Below are 16007 nucleotides of genomic sequence, written 5' to 3' on the forward strand. Positions count from 1 at the left end.
GCTTTCATGAGCTAAAATCCACTTCATTGGATGCATGCAGTAGAAAATACAGTAGAAAAATATATATACACAGAGAACATGAAAAAATGTATTTTCCACTGCATCCATTTTCTACTGTATTTTCCACTCCATGCATCTGATGAAGTGGGTTTTAGCCCACGAAAGCTTATGCCCAAACAAATTTGTTAGCCTCTAAGGTGCCACAAGTACTCGCTCTTTTTGCTGATTCAGACTAACATGGCTACCGCTCTGAAAACTGTCCTTTTGAGGGTCTCAGCCTTTAGTAACTGGAGTCTACGATCTAGGGGTACTATTTGACCTATGGCTGCTGTTGGGTGCAGCTCTTCACCATTGCTGTTCAGCCCAGAGCCCATTTCTTTCAGATGTAGACTTTGCTAACGTAATCCAAGCTTTTATACTCTCAAAATTATGTGATAGTGTAATCTGCACAGGGCTACCCCTTTACTCTAGCCAGAAACTGCAGGCAGTGAAAAATACAGCAGCCCATTTGTAAACCGTCTCTCTCTGGGAGCAAAGCAGCAGTGCCCTGGGACTAGTTATCCATTTAGCTTCTGAGTGAAGTTGAAGGTTTTGGATTTAATCTATACAGCTCTACATGGCCTGGGGACTCCCTGCCTGACACCCTGCCTTCTCCATTTCAAACTGCCACAAAGCAGTCTGCAGTGCTCAAGTTGGAGTCCCAGCCACGTATGAAAGCGGCAGCTGTCAGCAGAGCATTCTCTTTGAGAAGGACATGCCAGCTCTACAAGACTTTGCTTACAACAGCACAGGCGGGCGGGGAGTTAGGATATCTTAACTGCTCTCCTGCTGGACAGAACCTATCAATTACATTTCCAGGATGCCAGGCTAGCTGTGGTATGTTCTCTTCCTGAAGCTAACCGGTAGATTACAGCAAAGAAAGGATCAGTATGAATAAAGACATTACCCCGAGCTCTTAAGAGAGTAGCTCCTATACTAGAAGGGTTCAGATAGAGGGCCTCAGGAACAGCTTTTCAGTAACACTGCCTCTTGTAACAAACAAGAAATCATGCAGCAGTCTCTCCTCTGGTAAATCCCCCAGACCTGAGTGACACATCTAGTCTCATTTACCATACATTGGTCCTAGCAACCAGCATGTTACATTATATACATTGAGCCCTTCTTTCTGCTCATGCAGTGTGACTAACATTGTATTCAGACTTGTCACTTGGGAAAAAGACAAAGTGGGTGAGGTAATATCTTTTATTGGACTAACTTCTGATGGTGGAAGGTACAAGCTTTCAAGCTACACAGAGCTCTTCTTCGGGTTTGGGGAAGAAACAGATAAAAATTCTCTTACATATGGGTAATTCCAGAATCTGGAAGAGTTTAAGAGTTAGCGTAAGGGGGAATCTTTAGGGTTTGGGGAGAGACTAGTTTGTACATTCTGACCAGTAACACTGTTTTACCTGCATACTGAAGCACACCTAAAAACAGACTCTACAGTCTCTTTCTTGCAGGAAATGTAGAGAACCTCAGACTATTTAATGGTTATTTTTAGCTTTTTAGAGTATGCTAGAGTAGCTCTTCAGCAATAAAAATCCTACAGTATTGTCTGAAATGCTAAGCAAAGCTAGCATTTAAATATAAACAATGTGGAAGTACTTAACTTCAATTGTTAATGAATACCAGACCCCGTAAGAGCTTTATAGTTGACCATTCAGATGGAATCCAGGGATAGTCAACTGCAAAACTTTCCCAGTGCAGAATCAAATTCAGTCATCAAAGCCACATGAAATCATACATGTCAGAGCAAAATTTTAGTCAATTATTTGATTCAGAGGAGGCCAATGAAGAGGAAATAGCCTGAATTGGGATACTCTGGCCACTCCATTCTAAGTCACTGCTACAGACTACAAAACTGATTACTAGGAGTAGCAGCAAGTGAAGAATTGAGAGAGGTATTCCTAGAAAATCAGGCTGCACCATTTCCTCAGCAAGCTACACAGAGTTCTATTCACTGAACTGATTTAAGAAAGCCAGAGTAACCGCAGATAAAAACACTGCAACTAGGAAAGGACTATTTTAGGTTTTCTGTATATTGCCCCAAAGCAAACATTCTTTAAGAACAGAGGAGCTTTCCATTATGCACACATACTTATTAACAAAATTACTTAAATAAAAAAAAAGTACTAACTTCAACCTTATCAGCACAGCATTCCAACAAAAGTAACATCCTGGAAGTTCTAAAAGTTGGCTGCAGGTATAGCACCTCTGCCTTTTCAGGCCTTTCTATGGGTCTGGGGAAACCCATATTCTATAAGGAAACCCCCTTTGGTTCCTTTTTCCCCATTCCCCTGCCTCCTCAAGAAGGGCAACCAAACACAGTTGCTGAACAGATTGTCTAGGTGTGCTGTAGCTGGCAGGAATGCAGGGTGATCCTGCTCTGATTCCCAAGCCTGTGGTGGGGAGGAAAAAAAAAAAAAAAGGCAGTTCCCACATGTACCAACCCTTGGCCTGAAGAGTGAAAAGCTAGGTGTAGGAACAAAAACCCACCAATACATATCCCCTATCCTCCCCACACACACACTGCTGCAGGAGTAAGTGGGAGAGGACTTCTGAAAATTAAGATGTAGAAAATGTAATGCTGAGGTTTGTTGTATGGGAGCAGCTGAGAATGAAATGCTTAGTTGGGGGCAGGATGTAAAATGGCAGCATTGGGAGGACAGAGAATTAAGCACTTGGTTAGGAAGGGGAAGCCAAAAAATGAACTGAATGAAAAATTAGAAAGGGTTCAGAAGAGAGGTACGAGAATTATCTGAGGTTCAGAAAACCTACCTTACAGCAAGAAACTTTAGATGCGCCATCTATTTAGTTTGTCCAGGAGAAGGTTGAGATGATTTGATCATAGTCTAAAAGTACACAGGGACAAGATTTCCGGTATTTTAGGGTTCTTTACTCCAGCAAAGACAATGAAATGCAGTGGCTGAAAGCTGAAGCTAGACAAATTCAGAATAAAAATTGGATGAATATTTTAATAAGGAGGATAAGGAACCACTGAAATAACTGACCTATGGACATGGTGGATTCTCTCTCACTTGTAGTCTTTAAACAGAGACTGATGTCTCTTTCAAAAAGATACACTCAAGGTCAACCACAAGTTAGTGGCTTGACACAGAAATTAGTAGGTGACATTTTTTGCTTACGGACGGCTGGCAGATATGTGGCTGCCAGGAGGCCACATGCATTAGAAGACAATATAGATAGGAGCTGCTAGTTGCAGTTTTGACACTGGCATAGAGAAAGTCTTCCTAGATCAGGGATGGGCAAACCACAGCCCGGGGGCAACATCCGGCCCACCAGCCATTTTAATCCAGACCTCGAAATCCTGCTGGGGAGCGGGGTCTGGGGCTTGCCCTGCTCCAGCACTCCAGCCAGGGAGCAGGGTTGGGGGCCGCTCTGCACAGCTCCCAGAAGCAGCAGCATAGCTCCACTCTGGCTCCTACGCGTAGGGGCAGCCAGGGGGCTCCACTCTGCACACTGCCCCTGCCCCAAGTGCCACTCCAACAGCTCCCATTGCCGGGAACTGCGCATCCAATAGAAGCTCTGGGGGTGGCACCTGCAGATGTGGCAGCGCACTGTGCCGCCTGGCCGCACCTCCGCGCAGGACCTGGAGGGCGGCCATGCTACTGCTTCCAGGAGCTGCTTGAGGTGAGCAACGCCTAGAGCCTGCACTCCTGAGCCACCTCGCTGTGTCCCAACCCCCTGCCCCTGCCTTGATCCTACTCCCACCCTCCAAACTCCTTAGTCCCAGCCCAGAACTCCCTCCTGCACCCCAAACTCCTCATCCTCAGCTGCACCCCCAGCCAGAGCCCTCACCCCTCCCATGCCCCAATCCCCTGCCATGCCCCCTCACCCCTCCCATACTGCAATCCCCTGCCCCAGCCTGGAGGCCCCTCCCGCACCCTGAACTCCTCATTTCTGGACCCATCCCGGAGTTCACACCCCTAGCCAGAGCCCTCACCCGTTCCCGCACCCCAAACCCAATTTCATGAGCATTTATGGCCTGCCATACAATTTCTATACCCAGATGTGGTCCTCGGACCAAAAAGTTTGGCCACTCCTGTCCTAGATGCTTTTCCAATATATGATCATGAGCACCTAAGTTGCTTAGAAACATTACTGTCTGTGGAAAGGGTGTGCCTACTTGCTCATTTTCAACGAGGCTTAGGCTGTGTCTCACTACCGTAAGTCGACCTATGCTACACAACTCCAGCTACACGAATGACGTAGCTGAAGTCTACGTACCTTATGTTGACTTACAGCGGGGGGTCGACGGGAGAAACTCTCCGGTCAACTTACTTTACTCTTCTTGTCAGGGGTAGTGTACAGGGGTCGACTGGAGAGCAATCTGCTGTTGAACTGGTAGGTCTTCACTAGACCCGCTAAATCGACTGCTGGTGAATCGATCTTAGAGCATCGATCCCGGCTGTAGTATAGCTGTAGTCTGAGCCACAGGGCTATATACCTACTGTTTGACTTAAAAAATATAATTCATTTTCAAGGACCTATGGAGTTAACATTTGACCATGAGGACCTCAGACTTGTCATCTTCAGGAAATAATGGAAGTTCTTCCTTCACCTCACAGACAAACTAAGAGACAACACGTTTAGATCCCCAAAAAGATACTTACTGTGGTGTATGTAGGCTTGGAAGGATTAGATTTATATTGGCAAAGCAAGTAAACATCAATTTCACACACAAACCAACACAAATATTTCCATCAATATTACTCGAAACGTACAGATGGGCAGAATAAGAAAAATGTTGCTTGAGAACTTAAGAGTTTTATTTAAAAAAAATTATCTGGGATGTTGGCAGTTTGTGTTTTAACAGTTATAAAAAGCTTTAATTTTTTGAACCTCAATGTTTGTTAAGTTATTATTGTCTGCTATCCCTATAATTTCCCACAATGTGAAAATGTAGATCGATAAAAAATACAAAAAATGCTTAAAAATAAGCATTGATCTTAGCTGTCAAAATTCTAAAAATAAAGATTGAATTCTGCAAAGCCTAGGTATTTGTAATCGGTCTGTGCAATTCACTCCTGCAGAAGGTTGTCAAGACAAGTATTATGATAGTTAAAAAAGATGACTGGAAAACTAGTTATTAACATCTGTAACTATGGAAGCTAAGATTGATATGTAATTAATTCTTATACTTCAGGGTGTAAACTGAGTACATATAGAGACTTCTCTTCAGTGGACATGGAGAACAGCCCTTAACGTATTTGAGGATTTATCAGGTCCCGCCTTCAGTCTTCAAGTCCTTCTCCTAGCCTCGCCCCCCATCCCAAATCATTACTAAACAGCCAGCTAGGCTTATTATTGGGTGAGGATTACTTTTATCCGTTCAAGGCTCAGCAATGTATAGATAAAATCAGTCACTATTTATTTAAATATTACTAAAACCAAGAATTACAGTCTTGATGGTTACTACAAAAGATGTCAAAAAGGAAATCTGCCTAAACACCAAATTCTCTCTCAACACTGGGAACTGCAGCTCAAGTTTGGCATTATTTAAAAAAAAAAAAAAAAAAAAAAAAAAAAAATCACAGGAAAACTTATCCCATTATCTAGTTGTGGAGATACTAGTATTTAACTGAACACTGTCAAAGCTAGTAGACGGAGAAATGGACTTAGCAGCTTCATTTTGCTTGCAGTCATCAAATCCTGTCTTCATATGTTTTTATGCAATACCTAGTATGACAGGACTCAGATAATTATTCAGACCTCTGAGTGTTACCACAATATACATATATTGTATTATAAACCCATCAATTTCACACCAGCACCACAAGTACTTTCTCCAGAGATCCCAGATTTAATGGTATACATGCTTTGCCATCACTAAAGCCTTCCTCATGGCACCTAGCTAACGCTCTCTCCTCCACTATCCTTTGCTTGCAAAATTGCACAATTTTTTATTTTACACACAATGGTCCCACATTTCAGAAATTTAAGTGCAGAAGTATGCATATTTATTTTGTCTGCCAGATTTACATGCACAGTTACTTCAGCTGCCTGATCAAGTGCAGTATTTGAGGGCTTAAAAATAGCTGGAAACAAAAATCACATTCACAATGCTGTTAGCAAAGTCGTTCAGCAAACGTCAACTGTGGTATTACATACTGCAAAGTCCAAGTAAAAACCTGTACTACAAACCATTACACTACCAAAGGAACCTACTAGCAGTATCACAGAAACACAACACATTCCAGCAGAGAGGACAGCAAATGTTAACCTTATTTTTATCACTTGTGTTTTTCCAAGGAAGTGAACAGATTTAATCGAACATTCGAAGTGCTCATCCTTTCAGGAGTGTATAATAAGGAATATTAACTGGGAGTCAGGTGAGAAATGAATTCCACATCCCAAGACTAACCATCTTAACTTTACCAAGTTTTACTTCTATCAATGATACGGAGATTCATCACCTTTACTCACCTCCACCCCCTTAACTCCAATATGTGAAATTCCTTTTATGCTCCTCATTTTTAAGACTAAGTAGGTAAGTCTTTACAAAAAGAACTCAGGGAATTGCTGCTGGAGAGTTACTCCTCTCAGAACTAGAGGAATCCAAGATACATACTATCCCAGAAGGAGCAGGTTGTTGCAGTGATATATTTAACTTTCAAGTAGCCGTTCTACAACCACTCTCTCCGTTTCTTACCACATATGTAATTGTTTTGTTCCAATGGGATATTCCAATCTAATATGATATATATCCCACAAGTCCACACATATATCGCATAGAAAACAGCCATAAATTATGGGTTTGATGCAGGAGTGACTGGGTAAAATACTACAGCCTGAGTTATGCAGGAGATCAGACCAGATTATCAGAATAGATTTTCTGGCCAGAAAGGACCATTAAGAGAAGAGAATTTCTGCTCCATTTGAGAACATGTAAATACATTACTCTTACCCTACATTTTTTTTTGCAATTATTTACACAAGATAGCAACAGATATTGAAGTTCGCTACTTGTATCAGGGCAAGCAGCTTCCTTCTCAGAACATATTGGAAACAAAGAAAACGTAAGTGTGCACAGTCAATCAGAAAATACACATTTGGCCCTAGTTCAAGAAGACGTGAACCTGTTATTTCTGTCCGTGATACAGCCATTCACCCAGCCTCAGCTAAATTTCCTCCAATCTCCATGGGTACAGGACCTCTGGTAAAACAGAGTCGCACTAACTGGACTACCCAAGTATTGCAACAATACCTGAAGTCTAAAAATGCCAGATTTTGCCTTGCTCTGAACTCGTCAATTATGAGGCTCCTGCCATTTTTGTCCCCAATTCTCTTATTCTCCACTATCCTGGCCCCCAGTGCTCAGCCCCTTTTGCCTCTTTTCTGAGATACAAACCAGACAGGCAATATGAGGCACAGAGCTCCATGATGCACACGCATAAAGTGGCAGGAACCTTAGGCCTTACCTACACTCAAGATTTGCTGCTTTAACTAGGCTAGTGTAGTCCCCAGGGTGGATATAGTTATACCAATAAAGCTTACTCTAGTTTGGCAAAACAAAATAAGCTATACTGGTATAACTGCGTCTACACTAGGGCTTTTACTGGCATAACTATGTCAACAACAAAAAACTCAACTCACAGCTTACTAAAAGTTATGCCAGTAAATTTTTTTAAGTTTAGACCAGACCTACCAGATCATGGGGCAGGGGGGGGCAGGGGGAGGAGAAGAGGAGGAGAAGAAGATAGCATTGCTGAGTAGCATAGAAGGAAAACAATGTCAAATTCATAAGTAACCGAAAAGGAAGTAGAACTGGAAGACAAATTAATTTACAGTGATAAGCAGTTAGACCAGTGGTGCTCAAACTTTTCCTGTCGTGCCCCCTCCATTACAGCAGTTGGTTCAGCAGAGGAGCTTGGGCTGAAGGCGGAGCTGAGGGCAGAACTGGGAATGCCAGAGAAGCTGGGACGAGAGCCAGAGCCAGGCTCCACCATGCCCCCTCTGAACATTCCTCTGTGCCCCCTGGGAGTGGAATGTCCCACACTTTGGGGACCACTGAGTTAGACTAAAATGACAAATAAGCAGGGTTTGCGTGTAACTGATAAAATTGTATGCAGTCTTGAAGAGAGAACAATACACTATAGAAAAACAGTATAAAGTAAAATTTATCACTCTTCAAATATCAAAATTAGTTTGATGAAGCATGGTTTGTCTCATTAGAAATAAACATCAAATAGGACCTACTGGATTTAGTCATTTAAAAAACAGAAACACTAATTATATAGTCATAGACAAGAGTTATACAGGCACAAGTGGGAGTGATTTCAGTGCACGTACATTGTTTTCAGCATGTGTATTGGTTTGAGAAAGCATCCTGTATGTTGATATGTTTATAACTGTATGTTTATAACTTTACTTTCTTGTATTTTTCTGCAAGTAACCTGCAGATTTTTCTTCATACTCTAGCTAAACTACATATTTTAATCTGCTCCAGTAATCCAACCACTATGGAAAATGTTAAGAAATCTTGATTTACTAAGAACAAAAGAATGGCCACACTGGCTCAGACCAATGGTCCATCTAGCCCACTATCCTGTCTGCTGACAGTGGCCAATGCCAAGTGCTTCAGAGGGAATGAACAGAACAGGCAATCAAATGATCCATCCTGTCAGCGACTCCGAGCTTCTGGCAATAGATAACAGTTCTCTAGTCTCTCAGACTACCAGTGATGAAGAAATAGTTTAGACTTTTACCACTTATGGACATTTAAATGGGCTTTTTCAGCAGTTTCTCTCTTTAAGAGGAGATAGTTATTGCTGTGTGATTAAAGTATCAGTTTCGGCTCTGAAACACAAACATGTAGCGCATTAACATGTGGTGGTCCAATTAATATTTTATTTCAGCTAGTAATCCACAAAGCAATCTGTATACAAATAGGGAAAAGTGACTCAGTTAAATCTAGTTAGGTACAGAGGATCTGACACACTGATGCAATATTTGGATATTACCAATATGTTTTAAAATAATATCTTATCACAATTCAGTTCTTACAATTGGATAAGACTCCAGTCCAGATTAAACTTCCAAGAGAGTGCAAGGAAAACTTATTTTAAACAAGGCAGTTCTACCAAGAGCTGGTAAGCTACTTCTGAAAATGTTTCTCTTGACAATTTATAAATAAACTCAGTCAACTCGAATATTTGAAAAAAAATTTGGTCTTCGTGTCATAACATGTCAGATAGGTATGGTCCCAGTCAGAGATACAGTAAAGTAGAAAGCCTAACAACTCACTTTCTAGGCCCTGGATGCTGGCTCTCATCTAATCCTAAAAAGACAAAAGGTTCTGTTGCTATGGGCAGCTGGGAGGTAGCTTTGCATTCATGAACGAGGTTACAGTTACAATCTCCTCCTAATGTATTTGTTTCATCTCCAGTCCAGAGACAGCTCTCCATGTAACGCACACTGACATCGTACAATATGACTAGCCATCTACTATGATAACATTTGAATCATTCATCTGTGAAACAGAGGAGAATATGGCTATGAAAGAGAATAAAACAAGGAACCAGCATTTACCTCCTTGGTTTGGGGAGTTGGCATTCACGCTGAGTGCTCTCCTAGCTAGAATCTGTAGAGTCCTCTTGTCCACCAGCACTTGCTCTTACACTAATCTTGAAGTTTGCCCCTTTTATTAAGTGTTAGTGGCCTTCTGACAAGCTGTACGTTAGGCGTTATGAATTTCAGGTTCATATTTTGTTTTTCAACAGAAAAAACAATAGATGGCTTCTGATCACCTAATATGGGTAACTTGAGATAAGCATCCAAGTAGAGACTATGCAAAAAAGTGTGTAAATTCAATTTACAGATCTGACAGCACTTAGTACTTTACATTTGCAAAACACTATACCCATAGCCTCACAATATATATATATAGTGCAGGGGTCGGCAAACTTTTTGGCCCAAGGGCCACATCTGGGTGGGGAAATTGTATGCAGGGCCATGAACGTAGGGCTGGGGCAGGGTGTTAGGGTGCAGGGTGCAGCAGGGGACTCAGGGCAAGGATTCGGGCTCTAGCCCAGTGCTGCTTACTTCGAGCAGCTCTGGGGCTGGCAGCAGCACGCAGCAGGGCTAAGGCAGGCTCCCTGTCTGCCCTGGCCATGCACCACTCCCAGAAGTGGCCTGCATGTCTGGCAGAGGTGCCTGGGGGAGGGATGGGGCAGGTGGCTTCGCCATGCACTGTGCTTCACGCTGCCCTGAGCAATGGGAGCTGCAGGGGGCAATAACTGCAGGCAAGGGCAGGGCACAGAGCCCTCTGCCCGCCCTGCCCCCCATGGCCAAAGGGACGTGGTGCCAGCCACTTCCGGGAGCAGTGTGGAACCAGGGCAGGCAGGGAGCCTGCCTTAGCCCTGCTGTGCCGTGGAGCTGGCAATCCCGTGGGCCAGACTGAAAGCCCTGACGGGCCAGATTCAGCCCACTGGCCGTAGTTTGGCCTCCCCTGATGTAATGCAAACATTGTTCCCATCTTACACATGGGAAAAAAAGAAATACAGAAAGTTACTTGCCCAAGATCTTACAAGTCAGTGACACTGATGGAATCAGAACTCAGGATTTCCTCGCTTCCAACACTATGCACCACCTTTCAGATACAGACAGAAATGGAATGCAGTACACTAGGAATACTGGAGACAATTATTATAAAGGCAGTTCAAGAGGGATAATGAATTACTGTGGTTCCAAACAACAGCTCTCTGAAGAACTATACGTACTGCTGAGTGATTACAAGGACAGGACAGACTACAGTTAAAGCAACAAGCATCCCTAGATGGAAAGGATTCCAGAAATCTCAATGTAATGCTTTCCAATAGGAAGACTGTAGAAATAACAATACCTATAACAGAATCTGATTTATGTTTTGAAATAAGATTTTAAAGTCATGTAAAGTTTTAAAATTCCAAAATGGACCTGTTTTGTACGGTTATTTTTGAGATATATTTTCCTAGTTACCTGGAAGGCTAGTGGCTAGAGCTGAATTGTGGGGAAGAGCTAGCGATAAAACTAGATAAGAGACCTAAAGGTGACAGCTTTTTAAAAAGATTATGACAGCCTGTTATCAGAACACATGTGTTTTTTAAAAACCAGTCAGATAAATTTCACCACCAAGCCCTTCAGAAACAGACAATGAAGTTCAGGATGTGGTACCTGTTCAGACACTAGCAAAACGGGTTATGATTTTAAGAACATAAAAATAACCATACTGGGTCAAACCGATGGTCCATCTAGCCTAGTAGCCCATCTTCGGATAGTGGTCAGTACCAGATGCTTCAGAGGGAATAAACAGACCAGGGCAATTTATTGAGTGACACAACCCATTACCCAGTCCCAGCTTCTAGCAGTCAGAGCTTTAGGGATACCCAGAGCATCTTGGCTAATAGCCACTGATGGACCTATCCCCCATGAGTTTAGTTAATTCTTTTCTGAATACAGTTATTTTTGGTGTTCACAACATCCCTTGGCAACAAGTTTCACAGGCTGACTATGCATTGTGTGAAAAAGTACTGTCTTATGTTTGTTTTAAACATGCTGCCTATTCATTTCATTGGATGACCCCTGGATCTTGTATGATATGAAAAGGTAAATAACACTTCCATATTCACTTTCTCCACAGTAGTCATGATTGTATAGTCCTTTATCAAACGCCCTCAGTCATCTCTCTTCCAAGCTGAACAGACTCTCTTCACGTGGAAGCTGATCCATACCCCTAATCATTTGCTCTTACTATTTCCAACTCTAATATATCCTTTTTGAGATGGGGTGACCAGAACTGCACACTGTATTCAAGGTGTGGTCATCTCATGGGTTTAGATACTGGCATTATAATATGTTTCTGTTTTATTATTGATCCCAATAGTTCTTAATATTGTTAGGTTTAAGGTTTTTGACTGCTGCTGCACACTGAGCAGATGTTTTCAGAAAAAATCCACGATGATTCCAGGATGTCTTTCTTCAGTGATAAAAGCTAACTTAGACTCCATCATTTTATATGTATAGTTGGGTTTATGTTTCCCAATGTGCATTACTCTGCATTTATCAACACTGAATTTCATCTCCTGTTTTCTTGCCCAGTCACACAGTTTTGTGAGTTCCCTTTGTAACTCTTCACAGTCTGCTTTGGACCTAATTATCTTGAGTAATTTTGTATTGTCCACAAACGTTGCCACTTCAACATATTTATAAATGATTTGGAAAAAGGAGTAAACAGTGAACAGCACTGCTACCAGTACAGATCCTCGGGATACCCCACTATTTACTTCTCTCTACTGTGAAAACTGACCATGTATTCCCAACTTTTTTTCCCCCTTTCTACGAGTTACTGATTCATGAGAGGACTTTCTCTCATACCCCAGAACTGCTTACACTGATGAAGAATCTTTGGTGAGGGACCTCACCAAAGGCTTTACCAAATTCCAGCTACGCTACATCCACTGGATCCCCCTTGTCCACAATTGTTGATCCCTCAAAGAACTGCAGTAGATTGATGAAGCACAATTTCCCTTCACAAAAGCCATCTTGACTCCTCCCAACCAAAGCCTGTTCCTGTATGTATCTGATCATTCTGTTCTATAGTTTAACCGAGCTGGCCTGGTACTGCAGCCCTACCGGCCTGTAACTGCCAGGATCGCCCATAGACCCCGTTTCAGAGGTGGGCGTTACACTGCCTGTGCTCCCGCCCTGACAGAGGCGGATTCAGCCCCACTTGGTAGCTCTGCAGCCCCACAGCTGACCAGCCCGGGCTCGCCCCCCGTGCCCACGGGGCTGCTGGCAGCGCCCATGCAGCTCCCGCCGCACTATGCAGGGGCCAGGCCCGGCTGCACTGGAGCCCCCGCCCCTCCTGTCAGGGCGCAGCGGGCGGCTCCGGCTCTGGCTCGGCCCCCGGAGCGGCCCCCTCGCCGCATCGCGATACTGCCCGGGCCGGCTCCAGCCCGCAGCTCCGCGCCCCCTGCCCAGCCCGCCTACCTGGGGCCCGCACTCACCGCGCGGCTCCCACGATGGCGGCGGCACCGAGCGCGGCCTGAACCCACTGAGCCGCCTTCCCCCGCGCTCCCCGCCCCGCCCTGACGCGCCCACCACCCCATGGCACGCTGGGAAAGCGAGTCCCGCCACGGACAAGAAACAGCCCCGGAGGGAAGCGCGCGGACTACCATTCCCGGCATGCCACGCGCCGCGGCCGCCCGCCGGCTCCCAGCTTGAAGGAAAGGCAACGAAACAACATTCTGCTATCGGCGCCCTTTAGCCGCAGAGCGTTGTGGGATAGTGGCGGAGCGCAGCGCTGTTGGTTGCCTTTCCCTCAAAACTCCGCCCTCGGCTCTTGGCGGGACTTGGCCTAGCGGGCAGCGGTGCTTTTCCTGCGGGTGGCGGGGCCCTATCCTGCCAGCCGCTTGGGGGCAGTAGCTGGGTCTGCTGCCCTCTGCGTGGCGGGGCGGGGCAGCCCCGCTCTCCTTCGGGCTGGGGCCCCCTCAGTCTGCTGCTGCCCCGCCTGGCTGGCAAAGCCCTCAGCCCCAGGGCTGGCCATGGGGGGACGGGGACTCAGAGCAGTCTGTCCCGGGGCTGTTCTCTGCACCCCTTCCCTTCAGCAGCCTGCGCCTGTGCAGGACCCTGACCCGCAGCGTCGGCGTCAAGCTCATCCTCTCCTTGGAAACCGCAACTCACCCGCCTCGGCGAGGTCTCACGGCCCTGTCCCTCCCCTCCCGCTCTCTTGTGTCTCTTTATTCGTGACTTCACGCCTTCCCTCGTGCTGCCTTTCACTGGCACACGCTCCCAGCTCTTATTGGCCAAGCTGCCTCGAATAGCGCCTTCAGCTCACTCCTAAACCCCATCTTCTTCCAGGGGGAAGTGACATCATCTACCACAGTGGGGCTGGTGACATAGGTGTTCTGTGCATCCGAAAATCCATGCACCCCAAAGAAACTAGTCCATTAGTTGCCTAATGGCCATCCCTAAATGGAGGCAAAGAGTAGATAGCTATTTTGCCAAGAAAATTCACCCCAGCCTGGAGGGGAAGACATAACGGTGCCTAATCTTAGGCAGAAAAAGAAAAGGATATGCCAACCAAACAGTTAAACAAAGGAACTTTTTCAAGAATTCAAAGCAATGGAAATGGACTTTCTCACTAAATGCCTGGCAATTAAGAAAAAGAAGAAGTAGCTGATTTTTATTATAAGGACTTCTGATGTGCGAGTCATGAGAAGGTGGACACAGTGGTCCATCTGCAGTTGCGAGTGAAGCAAGAGGTAAAGAGAAACATAGGAAACGGTGAAGATGAATAATGTTAAAATCAAAGAGCGCCTCAGAAATTGTGGAAAGAAAACTTGTTTTATTGCTCCAATGTATTCTCAAAGACTTGCTAAATTTTAACTTAGCAAAAGCTGCAGTGGCCTACTGAGCCCCTTTCTCCCCTCTTGCAGTGGGAAGCTGTCCTGGAGGCATAATACTGCAGTGATACCATTTCAACAGAAAGGGGTAATCATGAAAAAGGTGAGAGAATACAAATTTCCATACAAGAACATAGTCTGATGTTTTTAGACCTCTTGGCCATGAGTGAGTCAAATGAAGGAATTGGGTAGTTATTAAATCAGTCTGAAAAATGAACAGATGTGGTTTCCCCATAAAGCTCACCTAACTTTCAAAACAAGAGTTTTATATTGAAAAATGTGAAAAAGAAATACTCCTTGGGAATGGCAAGCGGAGAAACAATGAGACTGGAAGAGGCGAGGCAGACCTCTGGCAAATAATCAAGCCCCAAAGGAGAAGAATCCTAAAGAGGAGGCAAGAAGCTGCACAACTCCACTGAAACGTGCACTATTCAGTAAAATGGCAGACAACCACTAATGACACAGAACAGAGAGGGTTTATAAGCAGGGTTTATAATTATCTGGAAATGGAGAAACAGGTATTTAGAGCTGTGAGGTTCAGAGTTTTGAGAAATAATCCAGGCACTATCTTGGACAGTTGATCACTTCATGCAAGGAGCGGTCAGAGCTCTCCCAACCTCTAGGCAGCATTAGGGCCATGAAACCATGATTTAAGCCCTAAAAATTCCCAGCTCTCCACAGGTAGTCCCAGGAGGCTTCTACCTGATTCTGGTTGCAGTGGCAGCAACTGGGATGAGCCTTTTTTTTTTTTCTTTCAGGCTCATGAGTTCTGTCTCCCAAAGCAGTTGGTTGGGGAGAGGCAGGACTGCTGCTGAAAACTGAGGAAGCTAGGGCGCTGCTGGGGTGGGAGAGAGGAAAGGAATGGAGCCACAGTGCAGTATTGAATGCTGCAGGCACCTTCCCTCAGTAAATTCCCTGGCTTATTAGTGGCGGTCTTTTCCCCCTGAAAACATAATTGCATCCCGTGGCAATCCCTTGGCTTCTCACAGCTTAGAGCAGGTGACTGCAGGTGGATGATGCCATCCTTGGGCTGGGAGCCTAAATGAGCAATGACTAGGGCAGCCAATTGTTTCCTGTTTCTCTCCCTCTGGCTGGGCCACAGGCCCATTCTTTGGATGAAAGGGGGCTCTGTGCCCTCTCTCTACCTGGGCTTTCCCCACAGATCTGCCAAAGTCACCGGTTTTTAGATGGAATCCATCTTTCTTCACAGTCAACCTGTGGAACTTGTTTTCAAGGGATGTTGTGAAGACCAAAACTAACAGAGTTGAAAAAAATTAGATAAGTTCACGGAGGATAGGTCTATCAATGGTTGTTAGCCAAAATGGTCAGGGACACAACCCCATGCTCTGGGTGTCCCTAAATCTCTGACTGCCACATGCTGGGACTGGATGACAGGTGATGATCATTCAATGATTGCCTGTTCTGTTCATTACCTCTGTAGCACCTGGCATTGGCCACTCTTGGAGTACAGAATCCTAGGCTAGATGGACCATTGATCTGATCCAGCATGGCCATTCTACGTTCGTTCCCCCTCCAGCTCTCCTGCCACATCCAGCTTTCTTG

The 16007-nt window shown here is 44.8% G+C and overlaps 1 protein-coding gene across 3 annotated transcripts in view; it reads right to left on the reverse strand.

Annotated features, from left to right (window-relative positions):
• NUTF2 (nuclear transport factor 2) overlaps nucleotides 1–13117 on the reverse strand; it is a 57372-nt gene extending 44255 nt beyond the window's left edge. For 2 of the 3 annotated variants that reach the window (XM_050922485.1, XM_050922483.1), the window contains exon 1: nucleotides 13030–13117. The gene's annotated coding sequence lies outside the window, so the exon portion shown is untranslated. The remainder of the gene's footprint in view (nucleotides 1–13029) is intronic. The other variant, XM_050922484.1, reaches the window with a different exon arrangement.
• Between the last annotated feature and the right edge of the window lie 2890 nt (nucleotides 13118–16007).

Source organism: Gopherus flavomarginatus, chromosome 14 (genome assembly GCF_025201925.1).
Source record: "Gopherus flavomarginatus isolate rGopFla2 chromosome 14, rGopFla2.mat.asm, whole genome shotgun sequence".
In the NCBI taxonomy this organism is placed as follows: Eukaryota; Metazoa; Chordata; order Testudines; family Testudinidae; genus Gopherus; species Gopherus flavomarginatus.